The sequence below is a fragment of the Stylophora pistillata genome, chromosome 3, assembly GCF_964205215.1.
Source record: "Stylophora pistillata chromosome 3, jaStyPist1.2, whole genome shotgun sequence".
In the NCBI taxonomy this organism is placed as follows: domain Eukaryota; kingdom Metazoa; phylum Cnidaria; class Anthozoa; order Scleractinia; family Pocilloporidae; genus Stylophora; species Stylophora pistillata.
The window spans coordinates 41,976,378-41,988,392 of NC_142521.1; the positions used below are offsets into that span (position 1 = coordinate 41,976,378).

Sequence of the window (12,015 nt, forward strand, 5' to 3'; positions counted from 1 at the left end):
GGTACGCCTAGATTGGTATGCTATTAAGTCATTGAAAGCTTCACAAACCCTATCAACTACTAAGGAGCAGCTGCAAACCATGCTAGACAAATACTCTGATGTTTTTGAAGACAAACTTGGAACGTTCAAATCAGCTAAAGCAAAGCTAACCCTTAAAGAAGATAGCCGAGCCCATTTCTGCAAAGCTCGTGCTGTGCCCTATGCCTTAAGGCCTAAAGTTGAAGAAGAGCTAAGAAGACTTCAGAATGAAGGAATTCTCACGAAAGTTAAGTGGAGCGAGTGGGCAACACCCATTGTACCCGTCCCCAAGAAAGATGGATCGGTCAGGCTTTGTGGTGATTACAAGGGCACGGTAAACCCAGAACTACAGGCTGAACAATATCCCTTACCCCGCATCGAAGATATCTTTGCAAAGCTTGCTGGTGGACAGAAATTCTCAAAGATTGATCTTCGCCAGGCATACCACCAACTAGAGATGGAAGAAGATTCCAGAAAATACCTCACCATCAACACACACATGGGGTTGTTCCAGTACAATAGACTAGTGTTCGGCATCACTTCAGCACCCGCTATCTGGCAACGCACCATTGATCAAGTGTTGGAAGGGACATCTGGCACAAGCTGTATACTTGATGACATGATTATCACTGGAAAGAGTGATGAAGAACACCTGGCTAACTTAGACGAAGTCCTTCGACGGCTACAGTTTCATGGTTTGAGAGCTAACAAAGCCAAATGTGAGTTTTTCAAGGAGAAGATAACCTATTGTGGACATGATATTGACAAGGATGGCCTTCACAAGTCTACAGCAAAAGTAGAAGCGGTTTTGGAAGCACCACGCCCAAACGACGTAGCTGAAGTAAGATCATTTCTCGGGCTAATCAACTACTACCATAGGTTTTTACCTAACCTGTCGACAACTGTCCACCCCTTGACTCAACTCTTGGGAAAGGACCACCAATGGAAGTGGACAGAGCAATGCGAGGCAGCATTCCACAAGGTGAAAGAAATGATCACTTCAGAGCAAGTTCTCACACATTATGATCCCAGTCTGCCACTTAGACTTGCTTGTGACGCATCCCCCGTAGGCATTGGAGCAGTGCTTTCTCACGTAATTAACGATGATACCGAGCGACCTATAGCTTTTGCTTCAAGGACACTGACAAAAACTGAGCAAAAGTAAGCGCAGATTGACAAGGAAGCTTTGTCGATAATCTGGGGTGTCAAGAAGTTTCACATGTGCCTGTTTGGCCGTCCTTTCACTCTATACACAGATCATCAGCCATTAACTTCAATCTTTCATCCGCGGAAGAGCATCCCCGTGGTCACCGCAGCACGTCTTCAACGTTATGCCTTGTTCCTGGCAGGGTATGACTACTCCATTCAATACAAGAACACTAAGGTTCACAGCAATGCAGATGGTCTTTCCCGCCTACCACTGTTAACGGAAGCAAAAGATGAAGACGTGGTTGACCCAGTGGGTGTATTTAATTTGATGCAGTTTGACCCTTTGCCAGTCACAGTGGACAACGTTAGACGAGAGACACAAAGAGATCCTGTCTTGGCCCAAGTGCATGAAATGACCAGGAAGGGATGGCCAAACAACCATGACCCTGTACTCAACCCCTATTTTGTTCACAAAGATGAGATCACGTTACAATCAGGCTGTTTGATGTGGGGAATAAGAGTAATAATACCCCCAAAACTACGCCCTCAAGTTCTCAAGGAACTTCATCAGGGACATATGGGAGTCGTGAAGATGAAGGCCCTGGCCCGAAGCTACACCTGGTGGCCTGGAATCGATAAAGAAATTGAACTGTCTGCTAAGTCCTGCCCAGGTTGCCAACTAGTACAGAGGGAGCCCAGTACAGTGCCAGTGCACCCATGGGAATGGCCTTCGTTGCCCTGGCAACGAATTCATATCGATTTTGCAGGTCCCTTCCTTAACAGCATGTTTTTAGTGGTAGTGGATGCACATTCACGTTGGCTAGAGATAGAGAAAATGAACACTACAACTTCAGCGAAAACCATTGAAACCCTTCAGAAGCTGTTTGCAAGATATGGCGTACCAGCCCAGTTAGTGAGTGATAATGGGCCTCAGTTCACATCAGAAGAGTTCCAGCAATTCCTTAAGAGAAACGGCATCAAACACATCACCTCAGCACCTTATCACCCTGCCACCAACGGCCTAGCAGAACGTGCTGGCCAGAGTTTCAAGAATGCCATGAAGAGTGAAACTGAAGTGACATCTTTGAACATTAAGTTGGCGAGATTTTTGCTAACTTATAGAATCACCCCCCACTCAACCACCGGAGAGCCACCGTCCCAGTTGTTTTTGGGAAGAGGATTACGCACTCGACTGGACTTGTTAAAACCAGATCTCTTCATCCAGGTAAACAACCGTCAGATAGACCAGTCTGTTGCCAAGAGTGGTACTGTAACAAGGCATTTTGCCATTGGTCAGAGGGTGATAGCACGAAATTACACTGGAAAGTCAAAGTGGGTACCCGGTATTGTACGTGCACGATCGGGACCCCTGTCTTATGAAGTGGAGATTGGGCCTAACCTAGTTTGGCGTCGACACACGGATCAACTCCGAGATTCCAATGTTCCTGTTACAGACAGACACCCGCAATACCCCTTGCCTTTTCCACTCCCAGCCACGACCACTGATCACCCAGTAGCTGAACTACCTGAACAGACAGAAGTTGTCTCGAGGGAGACAGACTGCCCGTCACCCAAATGCAATCCAGTGGCTGAATCGTCTGCTAGCAGCTCACCGACCCAGATTCAACATGTTCCTGTGAAACGATACCCTTCCAGAGTGCGGCAACCCCAAGTTCGGATGGATCTGTGAACATTGAACTACCTTTTTTTGGGGGGGGGGGGGGGGAGTTTGAGACTGGATTTCTACTGATAGCATGTTGCGTTGAACTTTTGGAAACTTTTAAATTCTTAGGGACTTTAGGGGGACAAGAGACTGGCTTACAGGGGAGGTGTTGTAGTGTATGCGGTTGGTTCTCGTAAGCATGCGCACGTGTGCGCATTAGGTATTCCATGTGCTTTTCAAATATAAATATAAACCGAATACATGACATTTAGGAAGAATCAAAGCTGCAAGGTATGTGTAATTAAATAGGGTTTCACTCAGATAGTTAGCTCTTTCGGCGTCTGCATACGTAGATTTGAAGTAAAGTTTGCGTCTGATTAAGAAAGTAAGGCAAACTTCCGCCTTTGAGGCAAATTTAGTTTCGATTTCGTTACTGAATAAAAAATTCTCTGCCTTCTCTTTCGCTTTTGTGGATACATTTAGGATGTTGTTAACGACATGGTTGAATCACAGCTTTTTTGCTGCCTTCGCTATGTTTGCTTTTGAATTTAAAGCTACAGCTCTGACTCTGTTCGTAAATAAAGAAGTATCTTAATTGAACATTTACATGTTGTGCCTAATGGAGAGCCAATTATGCGACAAGACTTCCTAACTTTAGTTATTCACAAATTACTGTGAAACCACATAGCATAAAATTATATACTTATGGCATGAAACCCACAGGATCAAGTGTATAGTAAGATATCTGAGATGTTTTTTCCTATTGTTGTGTTATTCCTAAATTGTTATTCTAAGCATGCTGACCAAGTAGAGCTCACGTTAACGTTCTTATCTCTTCTACAACTTGTCTGAATCTAAATCATTAATCATGTTTGAACACAAGTGTAAAGTGGGAAGAAGATTCACGTAGTGAATTATGTCATAAATCTACAGAACAGTAGCTGTATTTTTATTTTCTTACGCGTTAGATATCCTCTGTACTGACTTGTCACGACAAAGTGACCTTCACTGAATAACGTTTAAAGACAAGATTTGCAGTTTTCTGTGCATTGTTGGTTAAAGCAAAATTTCGTAGCATCTTAGACAGATTTCTGCCTTGTCAATCAGCTGCTTTCTGATCTATCTCACTGTTCTCCAGCTATATAAACATGACGAAAACCACATTTTCTTTAATGTACTGGTTAGAGTTTATTACTGGTCAGACAAATTATTGTTTCTCAGACACCCATTAGAGAGCTCCTAAGTGTGTAGATTTGTTTTAGCAGAACTACTTTAATTACTGTTCTTTTTACTTCCAAGATCTATAAGTATATGAATTATAGTGGTCATGCGTCACTGTCAGTGATGCACCGACTCTGATGTCGCTGACAGTGATGCATGCATGACCATGATAAAAATGATAGACACGAGAAAAGTTGTTCATTTCTGATTAGCTAGAAAACAGTGTAGATCTCATGTAACTTAGGACGCAAATTGGTTTGCAAATGCAGTCAACAAATAGTGCATGTTCAAAGTAAAGCTTAGCTTGTTCAAGGTGTGCTCAGAGTAGGTGTCTCAGGTTTCAAAATAATGATTGGGTTCTTCTAGATGCTGAGCTTTCATAATTGAATGTGATTTTCAGGGAATAGTTATGTTTACTTCAAATACTTCCAAGTTCACAGATGAAAGTAATTTGTCATGTAAAAGTTAAAATTTTACAACTTTAGCCAATGGGTGGAGAGATCTTTGTGTATATTTTATTACGCAAAATTTTTCACGTTGGTTTTGTTTTTATGCTTTCCTTTTTTCATAATTTATCTAGTATTAATAAGTATGAACATGTTTTCTTGAGTAATTTGATTTAAATAACATGTATTGATTTTTCAGACTACAAATTGCATAAGCCCTTATACAGTTTTATTCATCTGAAACTTTACCCTTTCTAATATTTATACCAAAAAGTGCATTCAAAATCATGTGATAGCCTGTAATAATTTTAGCTATGAGATTTTCATGATAAATCTGACCATGTCCACCAGTTGATAGTTTTTTTTCCTTTTTCAGATCACCTTTCTTTTAAACTAAATATTTTTATGTTTACTTAATCCTTTGACTCCTAAGAGTGACTTGCATCTAATTTCTCCTTACAATATCACCCCTGAATCACACATTAAGGTCAGGAGAATAAAGGAAATGATCAGCCACTAGAGAAGCTCTTGATTGTTAAACAGATTCTCCTTGTCAGCACCTCAGGAAATGTCTGCAGAACAGTATGGAGAATATACATATTGATATTACAGAGTAAAGGGTTAAAAGGAGAAATTTCTCTTTGGTAATTTTACTCTGGGGAGTGAAAGATTATCTGGGAAAGATTATCTATGTTGCTGTTGCACCTCTTCAATCAGTGTTTTTTTTTAATTTAACTTTTTTCTTAATTTGAGGTTTATGACCATTTGAAAAAAAACAAACTTTGAAATAAATACTCCAGACCATTTATGGAAAAAAAAAAAAAAATAGAAAACAAGTGGAAAACCAGTACTGAACACCTTTTGCATCAAACTCTTTCTAAATTCAACTCTTTCTAAATTTTCCATGGCAAATGATAACATGACTGGAAATGTAGAACAAAGAAAAAACTTGTACAAATTAAACGAATTGCATGAAATGTTAAGTTTGAACTGTCAATCTCTATTAATTTAGGCACTGTTGGGAGAGCACTGAGACTGAAGTCTCACATATTGAGTGCAATACAGTGGCACACAAATAGTTTTAGTGTTGTGATCTCACACTAAGACATTATTTCTACAGCAGCGTACAGTGTGCTATTTTGAAATAGCTCACTGCTGCTTTTGTTAATTACCTAGATTAGTGTAAAATAAAGTTATAACCTCCTTGTTTCCTATGTTAACTTGCTTTGGACACTTTCCAACACTGGAAATTCTCTCTAGGAATAAAGGAATACATGTCTCAGCCACTTCATTTTTTTCACAATTTTCCCCAATTGGTAGGTGATTCCTGGGGTATCAAGTAAACTCTTTGCCGGCAAATCAACATGAAATCTTTGAAAGAGAGTCAAATGATTTGTTTTAAAATCGAAATTTGTAATTTTTGTTTGGTGAAAGAACACTCACATTACAATCTTGTATGCATCATTAGAAAGTGACAACTTTATTATACTTCTGTTGTGTTCATTACTTTTTGTTTGAGTGGATAGGTTTCTTATTTTTGCTTACAAAATCATCAGCACATTAAGTAACAAGCACTTACTTTAGTTAATTAGGTGAATAGTTTTTGTTTATACTGAAACAAGGAGATAATAAAGCACAAAAACTGGATTTTAAATCATATATTACTCTGGCAACAATTCCAATATTTTCAGGTGCAAATTGGGTATAAGCTGTTTCAAAGGATCTTCAGAGTTTGAGTTAAGCCAATCAGAGCGGGGCTTCAACACTCTTCACTGTTTTTAAACAGTATCTACTTAAAAGTATATACTAATTAGGTAAATTAGAATAGCAAGCAGGAAATTATGATGGTCTAGACTTGCAGATGCATTAAATTTCCAGCAGTATATTTTGAGGTCAAATAGAATTTATGCTACTTTTAAAATAATTGAAATTTCTGTTCAACTTGGAGTTGCATGGTTCATACGTAGGCTTGTATATACCTGCATGACCCACTCACAGAAAACCAGTACAATTTTCCATTAAGTTATGAAACTAGAAATAATCAATTTGAATCTTCAACATCCACTCCCCCGCTAATCTCCTGGGAGTTTGAACTTTTGAAGTTGCCTGCACTTATGTATGTCCAAGTACTTGATTTGATTGTTTTCTTTTCTTTCCTTTTTTGGGGGGGGGAAAGGCAAAACTAGTGACTTTTGCGTAAACCTTTTCTTTTGAAGGATCTGCAGCTTGGGAAAATGAATTTTTTTACCTTGTTTAAACAACTTCATATTAGGAAAATAAGATATGTTTACTCTGCTAGAAGGACTTGACAATTCGGGTTCAAATTCCCCACCTGATCGAGAAGAGGTTCTAATTCCCTTTCCACAGGCACAGATGACAAATATGGATTAGCCATCTTTAAACTAGAAATGTTTTTATGCTGCTACACTGGGTTACATGTGATGTTTCATAGTAAGGGGTTGCCACTAATCTTTTCCATCTGAATGATATACCTGTGACAGCTACTGAGTGAGTGGCAAAAGTCTGTTATATTTTCATAGCACTTGATATAAATTAATATTTATATTCAATTTTTTGTGAGATAATGGGAACCTAAGGCCAACCATGTTTAAATAGAGGAGAGAATTGCAAAAGGCACATGGCTTTGGGGTGGAGGCAGACAGGATTTCCCAGTGGGGTGGTTTAGTATCTTGTAGGAAACATATAGACCACACGGAATCCGCATTGCAACGCTACTTTTATTCTCTCGCACACTCGCCCTATATACATCACACAGCATTACCCACGTGCCTCATACTAATTAGATTATGTCATCACCGATATTATTACACAAACACTAAAGGTGGTCCTACAACACACCAGCTTTTAATGCTCATAAGGGGACATTTCAATTGTTTCTTTTCCTGTGATTAGCTCTTATAGCTCTTCCTTAATTGATTAAGTGAGGAGCCATATGTATGTGAGGTCCCCCTTCTTGCCCCCTCCCCCAACCCCATAACCTAGACTTAAGAATAGTTGCAGCAGAGCCATTACACTTGGAGAGGGTGGGTGGGGCTGTAATGGATAAAATGAAGCTTATTGATGTGTAACTTGATTAATACCAACAATAGATTAATATAATTGTTCTTAACTTTGTGATCTACATTATTTCTAAATGTTTTCTCTTGTAGTCTAAATGCAACAGATTGTTACATATAATAATGCCATTGATAATTATGCTGAGGTCAATTATGTAGAAAATATCTCTTTTCAAATAAATTTAACTAAGATGTTTTTCAAGTATTCCACTTTTATTCCAATTCATTGGTATGTTAAATTGTTGCAGAAAATCCAACTACCATAAAGTGGGAATCAATGGTCTGAAAATCAATTTGACTCAAATACTGAATTTTCCTTGTTTTTTTTTTTCAGATCCTGCTACTGACGCGTGAATGGTCACAAATTCCGCATTGCTTCAGATATTTCAAAGGAAACAGAGCAGCGATGGATGATTAATTAGTATAATTTCAGGCATTGAACTCTGCCTGTTATGTACTTACAGAAAGTCATTCAAAAGAGGAAAACCACAAAAGATCTTCTCAAACAGGTAATTATAACTATTCTGTGGTGTTTCAAAGTACGCAGCTCCTGGTTTCCAATTCTAATTTTCCTAATTCAGGAATAATTTAAATAGATTAGAATCACTGTCTTTCAGAGTTTATGCTAAATTCTCAGGAGGCAGTCTTACGCACACAGTGGAAGATGGCTGCCATTGTTTTGTTTTTTTTTCAATTTCTGAAGCATGGACATTGATCCATCGAGAGGTTGCTAAAAGAAATAAAAAATTTAACAGTACAGTATCAGGTTTTGAGCCTGGTTGGCTTGTGGACAAGCCCTAACATCAAATTTTGTCTATAGAGAATAGCATTGATGTTACTTTGTGGTCACACCTACAATATATGAGTTTAATTCTAAACAGTCACCAATCGTTGCATAAGGATTTTCTTGTAAAGGTTGATGAGTATGTCAACCTTAAGGTTTAGCTGAATTTCATTTCACATGATGAGATGATGTGATTCTCCATGAAAGATTGTCCAAAGGATATTTACTTTAATTCTGGCCACTTTATTTATCTCCTCACACAGTTAATCGTCTCAAACAATTTCCAAAAAACAAATGGAGTTACCCTACTTTTAATAGAAGAAGTTAATACATGTGCATAAGCACCACCTGGTGATTTGACCTCTGGACTCTGATCAAGATGTTGAGTCTGGAGCCATAGCCACTGTCTTGTACGAGTGTTCCTGGGTAAGACACTTTACTCTCACTGGCGGAGTGTTCCTCCCCACTCAGGAGTAGAAATGGATATCAGAAAACTGTTAGGAAACTAATAAAAATGATGAATTATGGCAGGGAGGAACTGAGGGACTATTTGTTCCTATGAGGAACTTTCATCCTGTCCAGAAAGGAGAACTTATTTATAAGCTCCCGTAATACTTGGCCTGTCACAGCTTCCTTTATTTTGAAATCACTAAGAAATTATCTAACGCTAAATTAGAATCAAAACTGTATCCTTATGTATTCTTATTTCTCTGCAGAAATCCAATAGTTTGCATGTTATACTCCTGATGGGAAAATTTAACCACTTATTCTACTGATGGAGACAGATAGGTGTGGTCAGACAAAGGAGGAGTCTGGTAATATCACTGAAGTTATAGTTATACCTGACGATCCTCCTTCACCACAAGACATTGCTGGTCCATCCGTTTCATTCAGTTCTTCTCCTGTAGCATCATCTTCAAGAGTTGCCGATACTCTGCAGTTACCTTCTGTGGACCTTGTCACCAGACGTGACTCAGCAGACTGTCACTTGAACAGACCACCACAGCCACCTGTGGAGAATCGGAGAATCGCGAGACGGGAGACTCAGACTGTAGGTGAGTCAACTGTCAATGCTTCAACTTCATTGTGCAGACCTCACAATGTACTAGCAAGAAAAAGAAGGAGGATAGTGGCACTAAGCTACAGAAAGCAAGATCGATTCGAGTGTTGTATATTTATAAGTAATGTGCCCGGTATTGCCAATCAACCTGCCAGAAAAGGGCTGCATTTTATTAAATACATTGTCATTTCTTGTGTTGTTAAGCCAGTTCATTTGCTTAATTTAAGCACCCAAAATGCAGCAGATTGCGTCCCAGAGCACTCAAATTTTCAAAGTTTCCCAGGGGGCATGCCCCCAGACACCCCCTAGTTGTTCGCACCTTCGGCACTCAAGTTGGGGGCTACGTGCCCAAATTGTCTCCGCCTCCTTCCCTTTCATCGACTTCAACTTTCTTTGAAAAGGAAAACCCTGAATGAAGGGATGATATCGTAACTTTTCACTTGGTTTCCAGTATTGAACTTTCACAGGTTTTGTGCTAACTAAGTTGACTGGTATCTTTTGATCTACCTCAAATGAATTTGTAAATACAAGCAAATACAAAATTTTGTCAAAATATTCCCTTTTACTTAAAGCACATGATAACAAAGCAAAATTTCAAGGTGATTCTTTCATTTCAAATGTGAAGCTACACGCTTAATTTAAAGTAACTTTGAGGGAAAATGACATCAGAAATCTGTACTATAACATATTTATTTGATCTTCAAAACCCCATAGATGGTGGGCTATAGATGTCAGATCTCTTTTTATCTATGCACAGGAGTAAATATTATGAATTGATTTATGAATGATTTTTTTTTTAGGGATAAGTCATGGAAAGAGGAAATTGTCCTCAGGCTGCACTAAACAGGATCCTAAACAACCCAGAGTTACATCTGTGAACGTGGCAGGTTATTGTTAATCTTGTTGGCTACAAATCAATCTTTTTACTTACATCTTTCAGAAAAAGCAAATATTTGCTCATTCAAGAGTGAAGTCTTATGTATATTTTCCCAATAATAAGCAATTTAGTAACCAGTTTTCATGAGAATTTAACAGATTTATTTGATTAAATAGGCAAAAAGTTCATGTACATTTTTAAAGTGGTACACCAAACTAAGTAGCATTGCTTGTGCGATAAGGAAGTAAAATTATCTTCTATCGCGTTTATCACTTCCTTGGTAACATTGACAAAATGCAAGGCAGCTATTTTGAAGTTTTGCACCCATGCCATAATCACCTCGCACAGGGTGATTAAAGCGAGATATGATGCAATCCCTGACCAATCAGAGTGTCTGTACCTCTGTTATCACCAGCATAGTAATTATACTAACATGAACTATCAGTGCTGAGGTCTGACTTTTCTGCCAAAGCCGAAGGCTGAGGCAGATAACACAGACGCATGGTTTGACTATTTATGATGTCATGCAAAAACCAAAGTCTGTGATTGTTTTATTACACATTTTTCATTACCAGCAATGCGAGTCATATTGCGTCTCAAATACCGTACGTCAATCAAAGATTACTTTCAAAATGGCTTCCCGAAGATACAAAGAAATGTATGGGATCTGAAATAAAATCTTATTTTTTGGCAGTTTAAATAAATTAAATTCTACGTGCCGACCTCTCGTTGATAAATAATATGCAACTGCACTACGAAGCGAAAGTTTTTTCACCGTTTCGTTTATTCGTCGAGCCGCGGAATAGAGGTAAAATAACAAAGATCTTCGGTTGTACTTCCTTTATAGTTTCATCCAAATACCTTCACTTACCTTCACTTCCATGCTTTGAGCTGTCCGTGTGTTTCATGCTTTCATCGGTGCCGACCCCTCAAAATTTTCTTCAGTTTACGATCTTTCAAATACGTTAAATAAAGCCTTCCATGATAAAATAGGAGGCCGCAAATCAATCTTGAAAATAGGGCTTTTTCACTATTAGACGTAACCTTTACCTGAGCTCGCGAATGTCCTGTAGGACGCGAAGAACGACCACTTTCCATCGTTTTCTTCGTGAAAAAAGTCGCCATATTTACTTCAGCTTAGCAGCCTAGCATTTCCACGCTTTTTACCGCTGTTTTAACAATCTGCAGACTCCTACAAGCGCCAAATCGCGCCAATTATAAAAAACAAAACTTGTATCACTGTGAGCTCATTCCAGTCTGAATCGTCAAAAAATGTCTGATGTTTTGCTCGATTTCGAAAAGAAATCCCTAGAATTTCAACTTAAGGTCACTGAATCTCCTCTTTCTTATATAAAACAGCAATGCGTTCAAGAATCTCGAATAGCTCTGGCAATATACATCCCGTATCCAATTTTGATGAAATGGCATGAGCTTGTTGGAATAAAAGACGAGAGAGGAAATGAGTTAAACTACATTGACCTTCTTAATTTTTGGATTCCTGGTCGATGGTTTAAAGTAAGCAAGGAGAACGGATCAAGAATCCACGGAAGATTGAGACGTGAAGCCGGTGCAGTTGTGAACAAATACACTGGGAAGAAAGTTAGTGGAAGTAAGAGAGAAGAGGCAAACAGGAAAGGGCTAACCCTTAACATTTATGAAACTGAGCTTGTGGTGCCTCATGAAATAGAAGAGAATCTGTCTGCTGCAGAGCAAGAAATAA

The 12,015-nt window shown here is 38.7% G+C and overlaps 1 pseudogene across 1 annotated transcript in view; it reads left to right on the forward strand.

The window, feature by feature from the left end:
- LOC148736155 (uncharacterized) overlaps positions 1-12,015 on the forward strand; it is a 165,913-nt pseudogene that overhangs the window by 145,929 nt on the left and 7,969 nt on the right. Inside the window, exons 2-4 of the transcript XR_015998477.1 lie at positions 7,909-8,083; positions 9,075-9,413; positions 10,219-10,305. The product of XR_015998477.1 is annotated as an uncharacterized LOC148736155 (transcript). The remainder of the gene's footprint in view (positions 1-7,908; positions 8,084-9,074; positions 9,414-10,218; positions 10,306-12,015) is intronic.